This window comes from Haemaphysalis longicornis, unplaced genomic scaffold (genome assembly GCF_048455015.1).
Source record: "Haemaphysalis longicornis isolate Haplotype H1 unplaced genomic scaffold, Haemaphysalis longicornis Haplotype H1 scaffold_10, whole genome shotgun sequence".
Lineage (NCBI taxonomy): Eukaryota > Metazoa > Arthropoda > Arachnida > Ixodida > Ixodidae > Haemaphysalis > Haemaphysalis longicornis.
In genome coordinates this window covers 87,125,169-87,138,719 of record NW_027526204.1, presented here as the reverse complement: position 1 = coordinate 87,138,719, position 13,551 = coordinate 87,125,169, and the positions used below count along the sequence as shown (strand labels likewise).

Here is a 13,551-nt window from a genome sequence, read left to right as displayed (position 1 = left end):
GTACATTGCGTTCCGCCCGCAGGGTCGAGGGATCGAAACCAGGCGCCGGATAGTATTTTTTTATATAGTGTAGGGGGATGGGTGCGGACTACGACTACGCGGGTGACATCGCGGGTGACAACGCGGGTTACATCGTGAGTTACTGAAATGCTCTGCATTTAAAAGTGCTTTGACTGAAACAGGTAATGGGCGTGGACCATCATTCCACACTTCCCGCTTGTCCAGGCACTTAGAACGTCACTTATATAAGTAACCGGTACACTAAGAGAATACTAGGCAAAAACGTAGGTGTTGGTAATTTCTGTTTTGCCTCTGGAAAGTGTCCCTGGCTAAATGAAGGAGCTTCTCTGGCTCACTCTAATGGCACACGATTCCGCTGTTTGCTTAACTAACCAGGGGTGCTTGACCTGGACATTTTGTAACTTTCGATATCATTTGCCGGCTGATAACAGAAGAGGGAATGTAGCCGTCTCACATGCGAAGGTGACTCATTTGCTGCTCCTTGAAAGCTCTGAGCGACACCACTCGCAAGTGTCCGTTCTTCAACCAGGGGAAGTCATGGCGCGCGTTTTTAAACTGCGTGACCAAACGGCAGCGGTCCTAGAGTTTCGTAGCATGTCCCATAAGCTTGCGAGTCTTCATGTGGCAGGAATTACATGGGATTCAATGTGAACAGCCTAGATCGGCGCAGAAGCAAGCTGTGTTCTGTGTACTCTAGGCCCGCTCTCTCCAGCGAATTCCATTCGAGCAACTTGTGGCTTAACTGGTATACTTTCATGGCCAAGCAGACAGATGTGGACATGATAAAGTTTTAGATTGGCTCGCAAGCCTTCGTGACATCAGTTGGAATGACTATGCCGACAAATTAAGCGACCGATTGTGAGGCTCATAAAAGGGCCCAATCGACCTACGTTCTACTATAGCGTCATGGCGTTGCGAGGTGATTAAGCTTTATCGCTCTCAAGATCGCAATTCACTCAGCAGAATACGGCAGCTTTCTCGGCATCTCGCCGCCATTTTTTCGACGCCCCGTTACAGCGACCTCTTCATAGGGGCATGGGCCGCTCAGACGTCCCCCGAGATGGTCACCTGTGACTTGGAGTTGCCTTCGCCACTGCTTATTGTGCCACCATTGGCACGGCTAACAGCCTCCGCGTAAGACGTAAGCGTCACCGATGAGACAATTTAAAATACCTTTACGAATACGTTTGGTTCACTTTGAAGAAGCAGGAGTTCTTCGCGTCATTCGGGGGGACTCCACAACCGCCAGTTTACGGTGCGTATTATCTACAGACGCTGGCGTTTCACCTCCACATTGCTAAAATAGTGTAAAAGCACTGCTTAACTTTAAAAAGACCCAGACTTGTGTGAACTATTGCAGGAAAATCGCAGGCGCGTAGCGCCTGAAGCATTGCTTACATTTCATTCTTCCCTTTGTTATCGTTACGTCATATATTCTTTTTATTTGCTTATTTTTTCTGTTCTTTTCTATTTTTCACCGCCTTGAGCCCTTCAGCATGTGTCCGGTAGCCAACCTGACGCTCAGCTGGTTATCCTCCCGTCCTATCCTATGCTGTTTATCCACAATTCCTTAGTAACGCGCTTTATCTGCAAATAAAAATCGTTATCTACATTGAATTTTTTTTTCGAACGCAGTTGGTGAGATGGATCTAGGGCCACGCTGTGAGCCTGGTCGGCTATAAAATCACTTCTTTTCACATTTCCAGTGATCACTGGTCCGACGGGACAGAAGAGCCATGGAACTGTAAACCATTAGGTGCGCTGTGGTGAAGGACGGCGGGCTGATTTAACCCGCCTATGGTGCTTCACGGTCGCGCTACATGCGATCACTATAGGCCGTTTCACAATTGTTTCTCGGTCAGCAATGCCGCTCTACCAAACCCGTGACGTTGAAATAGCATCTTGGCGACTTCAAGAACACGAACTGTGAGGCTCCCTTTTACTTGAGACTCGGCACCAAACCCGTCCACTGGAATAAATAGAGGTTGGACGTCATCGAAAGTTCCTAATGTCACAAGCATGTCCATTTCATTAATAACGCAAATAGCAATGTTCACGAACCATGCTTGCTGCTTGTGTACCGAAAGATGGGTAAGAAGGATCTCCTTGTGTGGAGCATTCTTAATGTGCTCGTGTGCTCGACTAGAAGCAGCTCAGAGTTCGCTGCGTGTGGGAGTGACCTCTCTCTCCCGCATATAGTGACTCGTTCGTCGAGGAACGTAAACGAACGACCATTTTCAGAACTTGGTGATGGCTTTTGAATGGTTCGTTAGTTGTTCGTTAGTCAGCGTTCTGTTTGAGTAGACCGTTCAGATCGACGAACCAGAGCAACGTTTTTCCATCGAGGTATAAATTATCAGACGGCTTCGAATTAGTTTTAACCCCCCCGGTGTTAACCAGCGTACACCTACCGGAGTGTAATCGGGATATATTATTTTACCACCACGATGAAAAAATGGCTCACTGCTTATTACTGAGTAGTGTCAACTACAAATATCGAGCGTGTGGGAACCCCGTATTCGGCGATGGTGCATCATCACTTCTATCTCGTCTCTTGCGATATCTCCCGACTCGTGCGGCATTGTCCCCGCTGGAGACTAGTGCAACGAACCAGCGCACCGATTACACGTGTGAAAAAACTATCAATTCATAATTATATTTATCAAAACTGTTTTGCTCTGTACGTTGAAAAAGACTTCGACGATACCCAGAAAAATCTTGCCACAAGGTTGCATCGAACCAAGTTTTCCTTCCAAGAACTCGAGTCGCACCAAGGTTTGTTTTTTTTGTGCGATGCATTTGTTTCAGGCCGTGTTGCTGGTACAGTCCAACCTCGTTACAAAGTAGTAACGGGACAGCAAATTAGTTCGTTATATCCGATATTCGTCATAACAGTACAGGTAAAAATCGGCTATAACAAATCGACAGTCTGGCTCGCGCGAAAATACTTGATACATAAATGCATTTTTTCGGCTTCCAAACAACTATAAACAAGGTAACCCTTACCTTTCTCCTTGTTGCATTTCAAGCTGAATGAGCCGGAACATAAGTACGTAAAACTACAACGAAACACGGTTCACCTGGCAAAACAGGCCTGAGTCTTTATTTATTTGATGAAGGATGTGACCTTCGCCTGGTGGCTACTCACAGCACTGAGCAGGATGGAGTTTTTTACAATGTGCACGAACAAAAGGGCCTTTATACTTCTACAGTTTCGGATGCAGGAGGGTTTTGTCAAGTAGCTGCACAGCCTCCTGGTTAAATATTTCTTCGTTATATCCGATATCGCGCGTGGCTCATGTTTGCAGTTTCGTTATGAAAGAATAAGTGCCAGTGAAATAAAGCGTGACGAACCAAAGATCGTATTTAATTCACTATAGCCGATAATTCGCTATATCAGTGTTTGTTATAACGATGTTCAACTGTATACGGACAAGTTCACGCATGGCAAAATAATAAAAGCACCGGCAGGGTCAAATTGAATCTGGGCAGCTGACGTAAGCAACAGCAACAAAGCACCAACAACTAGACGAAGTGTCCGGTGGTTTGCTTCTTGTGAAAGTTTTTGTTCAAGGTGGGAAGTTGTAGTTGACCCACACTGGCCCGGTTATATTTTCGCCGCACTTGCAAAGAAAGTGGCATTGTTGATGCAAGTATGAGATTAAGAAATAAAAGGGCGTCACGTAACACACCAGAGAAATGCTCGCACTAAAAACGGCAAGCAAGAGGCCGCGTCAATTTAAAAGTTAGTCATGAGCGTATCAGAAATAAATCTATCAGCACGTACACGTCGGTTAGCAAAAATGAAAATAGGGCGGGCTGATTCAACACGCAGAACCAGAAACGAGGATATAAAAATACTTTAAACAGTTGTACAAAAAAAAAGCAAAGGGAGCGAGAGGGCGACCAAGAACCATCCCTGAGGCCAAGCTATAGGTTACACTAATCGGCACACCGAAAGGTCGGTCTGACATTTTATAACCCCCTGCAGGGCTAGAATTAGGACGTTTCATTTAGATGACTAATTATACTTCAGTGGAAAGATTACGTGGCCACTTCTGTGTAACCAGTTAATTAGGGTCCAGAGCGCCTGCAGCAGTAAACGCACCGTATACGCGTACCAAACCTGGGCAATTAGTTCCTGCTGTCAGAAGCAGGACTAGCGCGTACTTAGAGAAGAATAATGGGGAACGCTAGTTGAACAATGATGGTTAAGGGGGCCACCTTAGGGGATTGGAAACCTGGTGAATTTTGTGCAGCTGCCCAGAGGCATCAAGCGCATATGCGCTGCGTTGTTCCTGGACGTTAATGGAGCATCTGACAACGTTGAGCACGATGCCATTCTTAAAGCACTACATGCAGTGGGGCTTGGCGGCAGTGTCTGCCAGTGGGTGCGGAGTTACCTTTCGGGAAGGTCATTCTTTGTAATGACCCAAGATGGCCCTACTTCAGTGTACTGTACCCACTGCGGTGTCCCACAAGGAGGCGTCTTGAGCCCCACGTTTTTTAACCTAACACTCCCCGGCCTGGCAACCTCCTCCCTTACAAGAACGGTTCATTTGTCGATTTGCGCGGATAATATTTGCATTTGGGTACATGAAGTGACACGACTGCACGTGTGCGCACGCCTGCAAAAGGCTGCAGCCTTAACCAATTCCTATCTGACCTAAAAAGGGGTTGGAAGTGTCTACCAGCAAATGCGCAGTGCTTGCGTTTTCACGGAAGCCTATGGAGGTATACACTTTGTAAATTAGTGGCGACAGGGTCTCTTATGTGAAATGTCACAAGTTTATCGGCGTGGTTGTCGAGAGAGACCTTTTTCGGAGCCTCCACGTACGTTGCATGAGAAGAGGCGGTCTGCAGTAACCCATATTCTCCAGTTCACTGGCGGCAAGAGGTGGGGAATGTCCATGAAATCAATGTTGCAGCTGTATAATGCACTATTCTTGCACTACAGCCTGCCTGTACTTTGAGGTACATGCCACACAAATATTGAGGAACTGCAAGGAATAGAAGCGCAGACCCTCGAGATCCGAACTCGCCTTGGCCTACCACGGTGCAGGTCAAAAGCTGCAATCATTGCTGTGGCTAGTGATCACCCTTTATCCACCTACATGACATGACAATCGATACACTCCGGGCGCATTTAAGGCACTTAACCAGGCTGTCGGATCATCACCTTGCGAGTATGCCATCAGAACGCCCCCATGCATCTTTCGAAAAGGTTGTATGTGCCCACATGCCTAGCTTGCCTTCCAACTATATGCCTGCGACGAGGCCGCTGCTCCCACTTTGGTGTACCATGCAGCCACTAGCATGCCTTACTATTCCAGGCTTAACGAAGAAGCGAGATTGTCCAACGCTAGCCCTACAGCAGCTGCTAACTCTCATCTATCTACACGAGCGATACAGTGACCGCACCCATATTTACACCGATAGCTCGCTAACAACTTCTGGTTCTGCCGGCGCTGTTGTTATACCACGATTTCCGATGTCCACAGAATTAAAGATAGCCCATCCCACCACTTCCCCGGCTACAGAACTTACCGCCATCCGTTGCTCACACCATTGAGCAGGCCTCATGCCGAAGATGGGCGATCTTCTGTGGCTCCAAGCCTGCGCTCCAATCGCTCCAGTCGGCCCTGTGCCGTGGACCTGATGAACACCTGGTGACCGAGATAAGACTACTGTATGACCATGCTGCTCAAGCGGGTCATGAGACTGCCTTCCAGTGGCTTTCCAGCCCCTGCGGCATTGTCGGCAATGAATGTGCGGACGCTGCCGCCCGCTTGGCACAGCAGAAAACGGAGACCACATACCATTACCATTATCAAGGACGTACCATTACCATTATCAAGGACGCACACCGCTAGGGCTCTCCGCAGACTTGTCCTGGAGACCACGATAGCCAAATGGACTACCCAAGAGTTCACAGCTCTCGAATTCATGCCCCGGACCCGCATCTTCAGCGTCCCCTTCCATTAGGCTTCCATGGGCTGATGCAACTGTTCTTTGCCGTATCTGGCTGGGAGTCGCCTTCACAAATGCTTACTCCCATTTGATTGGAATGGCAGACAGCGAGGGGTGTGAATTCTGTGACACATCGGAGGCCATACGCCATTCTGTATGCGAGTGTCCGCGTTTTTCATCGCAAGAGGGCAACTCTCCTCAACCTTACGGAAGCTGGATTCTCGGCGACCGTTCTCTGAACAGAAAATCCTGGACCACTGGCCCTCTCCTCATATGCACAAGGTGACAGAAGCGCCCCTGTGCTTCCTAAAAACAACGAACTTGCACAGAAGACTGTAGCACAAAAAGGCTATTCTTTATGAAGTCAGTGAACTGTAGCGTCGATAGTGTCGTAACGCTGGCCGCACCTCTTTACGCTGTCCTTACCTTCCTCTTCTTTTACTGTTTTCATTTTTTTTCTCACTGTTCCCCTTCCCCACGTGTAGGATAGCAAACAAGGCCACAGCCTGGTTGACATTCATGCCTTTCTTTTACCTTTATTCCTTCCTTATTACTGTGCGCCTTCACATAATTTCAAAATGTTTATTAACTGAAGTAATGACAGCCCAGACGTTCGCTGAGGGTGCGTGATCGTGTAGGGAGGGAAGGGGGGATGGGCACTGCAATTGTTTTACCGTCACCATCTTTGGCATTGACCGTTACAGAGCAGACCCTTAATAGTAAGTGCGATGATACGATGCCTAAAAGCACGCTCCTTGAAATTAAAGGGGAAAAAAGATATTTAAGATTGTAATTCATTGCGGGATCTTTAGAATGCGGAAGCATTTCGTCTCTCTCCCTCGGCAACTTGAAGCTGGGCCCAATGCGCACGCCTTTTCCCTGCTTCATCATCATCATCATCATCATCATCATCAGACTATCTACGCCCACTGCAGGGCAAAGGCCTCTCCCATTACTCTCCAATTATCCCGGTCCTGCGCTAACTGCCACCAATTTATACCCGCAATTTGTCCCTGCTTCCGCTTTTCTGATGGAGGCGAAAAGCAAAAACGCCCGTGTGTACGAGATTTCGGCGCACGATAAAGATCCCCAGGTGGTCAAAATTAATCCGGAGCCCTCCACTACGGCGCGCCTCATCGCCTGCGTTGCGTCGGCGCGTTAAACCCCACAATCAGATCAATTTGTCCCTGCTTGAGGAGTCCTGAAAGCGGCGTTTCTCGCACCCTGCTCGCACACCGTGTCAGTAGTGATCTGCGTTCGAACCGTCTCAGTGGTCATGTCTGCTCGCTTTAGCCGTGTCATTGGCTCCGTGGCATTGGAGTATTTGCATTTTGTCGCCGCCATTCCAATTCCTTCCTCTTTTCCCGCCCTCCACAGGCTGCAGGCTGGATTGTGCAACGCGTACAAGCGGTGAGGGAGTCCCAAAACCCGTCAAGGCAGTAGCAGCTGGCGAGCCGCGCTTCGATTTGATGTTTCCCTGGCAAGTTCGGAAGCGTCGCGAAGGCTCTTCCCCTACTCTCGAAGGCAGCTCTCTCCTCGTGCTCTTACTGCTGTTTCGTTTTCTGCTCTTCTGCCGTTATCTCTGTTGACGGGTCGACGTGAAAATTTTGCTTAGGTGCCCAATCTGTTGCTCCATGCCATTAAACGCATGGAACTTTAGATACCACTACGAACGCAAAACACCACAGGAGACGGGAAAGGGGGGGGGGGGGGGAGTTTAGAGGAGTCGGTTTTTTTTCTTCTCCCCAATGCCCGACTGCAGAGCCCCCGAAACAGTCTCTCATATCATTCGGCAATGCCTGCCCCCACAACTCATTCCTTCTCATCTCTTCTGAGGAGCAGTGGGAGGCAGTAGGCAGCTCGGACCCACAAGTACAGCAAGGACTTCCTGAACGAGCAGCTGAGGTCAGCGGCACCCTCCAAGTGCGGGTCACCCCTCGTCGTTATTCCAACTAGTGCTCAAATAAAATTTATTATCATCTCTCTCTCAGAAGTTCTTGCGTGTTCTCCATAGTACATGACTGACACAATGAACATCCACGAATTCGCCCAGTGTACCGGTCTACGTAAAGCTTGCCTCCGAAATGAAAAGGATTTTATTTGTTCCCTTTTTTATGAAACATATCTAGCGTAACCAACCCGTAGACGCTGCAGGGTACCAACGGGACGCCCGGCTTGAAAGTGCCGAAGTTCCGGGTCGCTTCGTAAAAAAGTGGCACAAAATGCATCTCCTCGGATGACAATGGATATTAGAACTGTACGCATGTTTAAGTGTTTGCACACCCCATTTTAATACGCAGAAACTACTTTGCAATATAAATGAAGTCACGACTCCAGTTTACCCAAGCCTGTGTACGCAGAGAAAAGCAATTTGCAGGCTTTTTTTTGTGTGTGTGATTTGGTACATCGTCTCCACTATCGCTTGAACACGCCGGGCAGCTGACGCTCAAAGCCGGTCTGGATAGATTAAAAACCATTTCACTTATTGTTTGCAAAAATATTATCTACGAAAACCTCTTACCGATGGTGGTCGTTAGGACATCTTGAAGATCTCTTTATGATATTTGGAGGTGGCTCTTTTGTTTCTCAACGTACCCTGTCAGTGAAGACCGTTCCATTGTTCAAGTAAATATACTCGGCGCCCATACTTTCCCGCCCCCGCCCCCCTCACTCGCTTTACGGAAGAAAATCGGGATTCGCGCAGTGCACGTCTCAAGTCTTTTTCCGCGAAATTTTTTGTGGATTGTCAGCTCTGTTTTAAGTACATTGGCTCCACTTCAGGCCATATAAAACACACGTACACAAGGCAGCCTCACAACAGCCGTTTACCCAACATTGCGTCACCGACAACTTCCAAGCGGCCATTAAATATCTTACCGCTCTTACTATCGTTGTGAGAACAATAGCACTGAAAATAATATGACAAAAAGGCGCTGTTGGTTTTCATCGCCGCTGTGGAAAGGACGTTTATGCGATGGGGAGGAGGAGTAATGTTCTTTCACGGCTGCTGGATGAAAGGCGCACTGGTTCTTTGCTCGCGAAGAACGCCTTTATGCCTTTATTTTAGCCCTGCAATAGCAGGAAACGACCACCCCTGGAACTGTGGCGCCATCTGACAGAAGAGTGGGTAACTACACTAAGCGAAAAAAGAAAGAGCTTGGGAGAACAACTTTAGAGGGCGCTCCGTTTTTTAGGTTCCTCCTCTCTGTTTTTCCGAGAAGAGGCAGGAAAAGGGTAGAGATTCCTCGAACTACCGGCTTTCCCTCGAGGCATCGATCTATAACAGCCGGCTGACAGGCTCGTTCAACTTGAAGCGAGCAATTAGCAACGTTAAGGGGAAATGGGGGGAATTATTTTTTTGCGAAGGTCCCCGAGGGGGTGTTCGCTAGAGATAATAGGTGCGTCGCGTCGCCACATCCATTACGTACTGCCTCGATACTCATGCAGCTTTTTCCGGGTTTCTCTGGAGCAGGACACTCGCACACCTGCCAGCACGGAATGGATGGTGCATTTAGAGTACGTGCGCGTAACAATTTTTACCGCAAATTTCCCCGAAACTGGTTCATTGTGGCTCCTCGATAAAAAAAGATAATTGTAAGGTATAATTTAAATGCAACAAACTGCAAAAACCTTCCATCAAAAAATAAAAAAAGAAACCTAGAATTCGATTACTTGCCCACTCACGGTTGCGTTCGAACGTTGCCTTCTCCAGTTAATTATTTTCCTCTTTAGGTGAAAAGTAGGTCTGTCGCTTCAGTCGATGTATTTTATATGACGCGATGACGGTTTATGTGGAGAGCTGTTACCTTAGGCGTTTTCATTATTGAAGCATTGATACTATTTTGGAAAGTTCTCGATGGTGTTGAACGCAGCACGTTCGATCATCCTTTCGGCTGCACCAGTTGCTACGTCCAATGCTGCCGTAGACATTTTCAGTATGTAAGCATTGATAATATTCGGGGAAGTTCTGGATGTCGTTGAAGGCACGTTGGACCATCCACCCGCGGCAGCGGTAGTACAACAATAAAATGGCGGTTCTCAGGACAAAGAAAAGGGCCTAAACTAGTGAGGTACGTGTCCCATTTTTAGTGATCATCCTATTTCCAGCAGCATTCCCACGTGGCAACGCGCGGCCAGTTCACAGTGCTCAGAGGTACGGTGTGAAGAATTTCAAGACGACACGCTCGAGTGTGTCGGCGTCGTAGCCGCTGTCGACGTAGACAGCTCCGGCGACCGACTGGACGAAATTGTGCAGAAAACTGCTCCTGTTGCTCGGCAGCGGCCTGTGAAGGGATGACTGTAAGTAGAGAACGCCAAGAAAGCGCTGTAATCATTTGATCAGAGACATATCGGGATGTACTATCTTGATCACAGTTAGGGTGAACACGGGAGCGCGGGTCATTCCGTGCGCGGGAGCCACCTGTCGGCGTTCCGGGCAACTTCGCACACGCATCACATAGCATCGTTGCAATTGCGAACTGCGCATGCGTGCGAAGTTACCCGGAACGCCGACAGGTGGCTCCCGCGCACGGAATGACACGCGCTCCAGTGTTCACCCTAACTGTGATCGAGATAGTAGTGTTTGTCACAATTTTCTATGTACAAGCTTACGTCCCGAGCGAGGCTGGAACGTTTTATGCCGGAACGCTATAGAAAACACATTTATTTCTTATTGCCACAAAATATACACCATTTTCCTTGCTAGAGGTGGGCGCCGCCATTTGCTTTTTCTGAACCAGACGCTAGCGCCGTCTATGAAGCGACCGTCGAAACCTCCGCGCTGGGCTGTTAAGTGCGCCGTTCTTTGCGTGCGTCTGCGCGGTATCCGTGCATTACCGAGTGAACCGTAGTGGTTTGGAGTTAAGTTAGCGGTTGTAGTGCTTGTATGTGTGTGTTCTGTTTTGTTTTCATCATCTGCGGACGGATTTTAGGTCCTAATTTGCTGCCAGAGCGGAAAATTCCGACCCCGGCTGTTGCGAGCAGCAGTAGCAGTGTGGTGGTGGTGGTGGTGGTGCCGGTGGTGCTCCGCAGTTCCGCGATGCAAACGTACCGGTATGGCACCGACTGACATAGAAATCGATATCGGGGAGTAAATACGTGTTTTCAATGCCACCGTGCTTGTTATTTTCACCGATTAGTCATGTTTACGGAAGCGCGGACGTCGAATGCGGAGCGCGCACAGCATATGTGGGTCACGGTGATCCGAGCTCGCGATGGACTTTCAACGAGGCGATTGCTACGCTGTTGACAATGCAATGCAATATAATCTTTCTTAACTAGACTTATGATGGTTACTGACGAAACGAAATTACCCGGGCGGAAAAATAACACGACCGCACAACCAGTCAAATTACTATTCGAAGGTTGAGCAAAAGGGTTGACGTTCGGGCGAGTTAATATTGGTTAATCATGATCGTGATCATGATTGATCTAACTCTGCGCAGCGCATGTGGCCTGTCGCTCGGAGCCCACGTACCTTTGTGAAACCGCTGCTTGCACCACAAATGCTTCACGCGACCAGCAGTAACTGTTTTGTAATTGTAATACTTTAGATTCCGTGGCAACGCAAAAGGATTAGAAGCTTTTCCTTTGACCGCGTTGTGAACAGGTTGAGCTATTTTCCAAATGCAGAGTTCACGCGTATCTCAAGCTGCGTTTCCACATTTGGCTGTCTGCTTATCCTAGCTGCTATCGATCAGCAGTGTGCGATGGAGAAAGTTATCCTTTCATATCGTTTGGCAGTGCAATGCGTTGGCCTGAAAAAAAGTAAACAAAACACCGTGATTTTAAAGGTTAGATTAGATGAAAAGGGAATTGTTTAATGCCAATCGGCTGTAATGACCAAACAATATATGGTATTTTAAATTGACTACAAGAAACCAGAAGTTATTGTAGTGTTGTATTGTATCGGCGCTCGTGAAAGATCCCCAAGTGGTCAAAATTAACCCGCAGCCCTCCACTATGGCGCGCCTCATCACCCATGAAGCGTCGGGGCGTTAAACACCATAATGAATGAATCAATCAACCAACCAATCAATGCTGTATTGTAAAGGATAAAGTTGCTTCTAACATTTCAGGGGGTTCCGTTCCCTGTCGCAGCTTTGCGTGTGATAAATAGATTTTGCTCCGTCTGCTTGCCGTCCAAGTGCACCCAACAAACCCTGGAGTTGGTCGTTGGTACAAAGTCGTTGCGATTTATCAACGGAATCTACCGATATCTCAAGTCGGTGTGCGTTGGGAAGCGATGCCGCAAAAACACGCCGCAACCGCACTGCATTTTCTCCAGGCAGTGTCGTGCACATGCGTGCTGTCAGCGACTGTTTCTCGCTTTCTCTGGTTGTTCAATAACCCACCACCGCTCAGTGCTGACCAAGCGACGTTTGCGCCTTGAACGGCATCGCAATATTGGCTAAAACAGTTGAAAGTTCCGCAAAAACTAAGCACACGGTGCGAAATACCCCTGACCTACGCAGCGGAGCAAACCGCGCCGAGCGATGTTAGCAGCCCAGCGCGCTCAGGCAACTCTGGTCGGCCGCCGGGAGAACTGGTTTGAGAGTATTTTCCTCCTTTCCCGGCTGCTTATGGAAAATGGTGTATTGTCTGCGTTCCCGTCAGAGGGTCCATAGGCGGGATCCCGAAGGCGGGTCACAGGATGCCTATGGTTCTGTTTAAGGGAACATAGCCACCGAGAGATTGGCATCAGCATGGAGCAGCCATGAAGACAGAGAGGCTGGCTGTGGTGGCAAGATTGCGAAAGAAGAAGAGGAACTATCTTTCTGGCCGCACCCACTCACAACTGTGAGCTGCTGTGTTCCCCACCGCGTGACATTTGTGACATCGCGTGACATCTCTAATACAACATTTTCCCCGTAACAATATTTCTGTCACATTTACAGGTAAAGCTTATTCTTTGAGTTATTTGTGGTAGAAAAGGCTTAGGATTGGCCTAGAAAATTTTGACAAAGGGTGCACGGTTAGCTCGCAGCGGAATTTTGTTCATACCACACGTTCCCTCATTAACAGAGATGTATGATGACCCTCTCTTCACGTTAATGATGCAGTGTGCTCGTGAGCTACAGAGACGCGGTAAGCAGACTACGAAGCAGACCGGGGTCATGTCCTTCTCTTACCGTAGAGACGACGTCTTGTCATTGAGGAAGGAGGTCGTGAAATAGCTACTTTCCCCCTAGACGGAAACGCATACGCGCACATATGCAGGCGCAGATGCACAATGCTTCCCGCATTAAGGGGGACTCGCCTGATAACATTCCAAGGGACTTGCTGATTCGTGACCCACGGGCTTATAAGGCATCGTGTGCCGATACGAAAATGTTTGCAAATCCATAGAAACTTTCCTTATGGCCTGATTTGCTTCTTTTAGAAATACATCACTTCTTTAATAAAATAAAATAAACAAGAAACAAGTTTTGGTTTATCCAGTTTTCACTAGATGGCGCTAGCTGTCTAGCAAGCAAGATATTTATTTGTTCATTTCAGTACAGAGGTGACATATCTTTGAAATAAGCAAACTAGTCCGTTGTGAGCACATTTTCGTATTGG

At 48.1% G+C, this 13,551-nt stretch overlaps 1 pseudogene across 1 annotated transcript in view; it reads right to left on the bottom strand.

Annotated features, from left to right (window-relative positions):
- Positions 1-10,053: 10,053 nt before the first annotated feature.
- The window catches only part of LOC144159931 (uncharacterized), a 49,404-nt pseudogene continuing 45,906 nt past the window's right edge, over positions 10,054-13,551 (bottom strand). The window contains exon 9 of the transcript XR_013320359.1: positions 10,054-10,288. The product of XR_013320359.1 is annotated as an uncharacterized LOC144159931 (transcript). The remainder of the gene's footprint in view (positions 10,289-13,551) is intronic.